The following is a 3,197-nucleotide window of genomic DNA, read 5'->3' on the forward strand; positions in this document are numbered from 1 at the left end:
CAGGGCCACCCAGACCAACTACCTTATATACTGGTCTGGCAAGATATAGTGGAATCCCCTCCCCCTTTGGTCCTCACGGTGCAGGAGAAGGGGGCGGAAACTTCAGAGCCCCCGGAGACTGTGTCATCACAGCCTCGTGAGAAGCAGAATGCCTTCCATAAGCCCCCAAATAACCCCTTTTACCCTGTTCTCCCTGATTCTAACTGGGAAGAGATAATTCCCCCCACCATACCAGTCAGCTACCTCTAAGCCTTCAACCCCGTCAGCACCACGTCCCCCTGCTCATGGGCCGCCTGTGGAACCACGCGCCTCGGAGGCTCTGGGACCATGGTGGCAGGTGGTGGTGGTGGCGGAGCAGCCCTCCGTGGGCCATGTCATCTCCGGCCTCCCCTGGGGGGAGTCGGGAGATGGTGCCCACGCCGCGGGGCTCAAGCTGGTTCTGGGAAGTGGGCGGTGGCGGCGACTGGCTGGAGGGCGTAGCCGCGGAGTCAGAGCGCTGGGAGCTGCGGGTGCTGGGCGGCCACCTGAAAACAGTGCTGGAGGCGTATGTGGCGGCGCTGCGCCGCGGGGCCCCGGCCAGGCCCGAGTGCCTCGGCACCCTGGTGGACTGCCTGGTGTTCAACTACCGGCTCCGCCACGGGCTGGGCTGGAGCGCAGCCCCAGCTGCGGGCGCGGGCGCGGGCGCCGGCGGCAGCCTCAGCTGCCTGGGCTGCCAGGGCTTCCTGAGCGAGCCGGTGACCGTGCCCTGCGGCCACAGCTCCTGCCGCCGCTGCCTGCGGAGAGAGCTCCGCGCCCGCTGCCGCCTGTGCCGGGACCGGCTGCCTCCCGCCGCCGCCAGTGCCACCGATGCCGAGGGGACCGGCCCGCGGCCGCCGCCGTCTCCGCCTCGGACTTCAGAACCAGCGTCGTCCTCAGCCACCGGGCCGAGAAATGGTTCCCCGGCCAGCGTGAGCGGGCGCGGGCGGCCGGCCGGCTCGGGGAGCTGCTGCACCAGGGCCGCTACCGGGAGGCCCTGGCTGCCGCCTGCGAGGCGCTGCGAGCAGAGCCCAGTGACTGGATTCTAAAAATTTATACAGCAGAATCATATGCTGGTCTCCAAGAGTATAAAGCAGCCATTGAAGATTTAAATGCAGTTCTCTTCCAACTTCCAGATTGGCCTGAGGTCTACTTCAGGAAGGGAAAAGTGCTCCACGATGCTGGTTTTTTAGGTGATGCCTTACGACTCTTTCTTCAGTGCTTAACCCTTGATGAAGATTTTGCCCCTGCAAAGCTACAAGTAGAAAAGATTTTATGTGATTTATTATCACCTGAAAACTTAAAAGAAGGCCTGAAGGAACCTTCTTGGAGTTCATTACCAGGTACTAAAAACAAGCCTTTTGGTTTTCCTTCAGTAATGGAAGAGTCTCCGTCTCCCAGTGAGCTTAGCCCAAAGCAGAATGAAGAAATACCAGAGGTCACATCAGAGCATGTCAAAGGAAGCTTAAACCGTGCTCAATCAGCACAGTCTATAAACTCAACAGCCTACCCGAGAGGATTGTTTAAAAAGTGTGTCCTCAGAACCTTTACTGTCTGTTCGGGGAAAAGGTGTTCTGCTGAAAAGAAAGTTGTCCCTTTTAGAACAGGATGTGATTGTGAATGAAGATGGAGGAAATAAGCTTAAAAAACAAGGTGAAACTCCCAATGAAGTCTGTATGTTTTCATTAGCTTATGGCGATATTCCAGAAGAACGAATAGATGCCTCAGATTTTGAGTGCTCTCTTTGCATGAGGTTGTTTTTTGAGCCAGTGACAACCCCTTGTGGACATTCGTTCTGTAAGAATTGTCTTGAGCGTTGTTTAGATCATGCGCCATATTGTCCTCTTTGCAAAGAAAGTTTAAAAGAGTATCTAGCTGATAGGAGGTACTGTGTCACACAGCTGCTGGAAGAATTAATAGTGAAGTATCTGCCTGATGAACTGTCTGAGAGAAAAAAAAATATATGATGAAGAAACTGCTGAACTCTCACACTTGACCAAGAATGTTCCAATATTTGTTTGCACTATGGCCTATCCCACTGTGCCTTGCTCTCTTCATGTATTTGAGCCAAGATACAGACTGATGATTCGAAGAAGTATACAAACTGGAACCAAACAGTTTGGGATGTGTGTCAGTGATGCACAGAGCAGTTTTGCAGATTATGGTTGTATGTTACAAATTAGAAATGTACATTTCTTGCCTGATGGAAGGTCTGTGGTTGATACAGTTAGAGGAAAGCGGTTTCGGGTTTTAAACAGAGAAATGAAAGATGGATATTGCACTACAGACATCAAATATCTGGAAGATGTAAAGGTGGAAAATGAAGATGAGATTAAGAATCTCACAGAACTTCATGATTTGGTATACTCTCAAGCCTGCAGCTTGTTTCAAAATTTAAGAGATAGATTTCGAAGCCAAATTCAGCACTTTGGATCAATGCCCGAAAGGGAGGAAAACCTTCGGGCAACTCCTAATGGACCTGCATGGTGTTGGTGGCTTCTAGCAGTTCTTCCTGTAGATCCCCGCTACCAGCTGTCAGTTTTGTCAATGAAGTCTTTGAAAGAACAGTTGACAAAGATACAGCATATACTAACCTATTTTTCTAGAGACCAATCTAAGTAACTAACTGCTTGGATGTTCCTTTACAGTTACCCCAGTCTGGCTGTGTTGATGGCCAGATTGTCCGCTGCCTTTGCACATCCAGTGCTGGTTTCAGAAATGTAATGAAACTTTTTTTTTCTTCAACCTCCTGAATCATGTGGTTCTGCAAATGAATACCTTCAACTAGGACTTAGACCACTAAGAACTTGCACAGAACAACACACGCTGAATGTGTGTTAAACCTCTACATTGTGATGAAGTTGAATATGTACCATATTCTAAAATGAAATAAGAACTCTGTGTATGTCTATGGCATGTGTGTGTGTACACATGTGTATGTGCGCGTGTGCGTGTGTGGGTAGTGTGTGTGTGCATCTTCTCTGGCTTTAAAATTTTTAAAGAAAAAAAAGCCATAGAGAGCAGAACTTGCTGAGGGTCATTTCTTGCCCAAGTTTACAACATAGCGACACAAGTTTTTCAAATTGAATTTGCCTCAGATGTATCTGTCCTAATGCTTACATTTGCACAAGTATGTAAAATAGAGAATTGAGTATCCTTCTCCATTGGAAATACTGCGCTCT

General features: G+C 49.8%; 1 pseudogene across 1 annotated transcript; it reads left to right on the forward strand.

The window, feature by feature from the left end:
• The first annotated feature begins 371 nt into the window (after positions 1–371).
• Positions 372–2,796, forward strand: LOC103256671 (annotated as a pseudogene). Its single transcript, XR_002481767.1, has one exon. The product of XR_002481767.1 is annotated as an LON peptidase N-terminal domain and RING finger protein 1 pseudogene (transcript).
• The last annotated feature ends 401 nt before the right edge of the window (positions 2,797–3,197 follow it).

Source organism: Carlito syrichta, unplaced genomic scaffold (assembly GCF_000164805.1).
Source record: "Carlito syrichta isolate Samal-C Ts95f unplaced genomic scaffold, Tarsius_syrichta-2.0.1 Scaffold291052, whole genome shotgun sequence".
In the NCBI taxonomy this organism is placed as follows: Eukaryota; Metazoa; Chordata; class Mammalia; order Primates; family Tarsiidae; genus Carlito; species Carlito syrichta.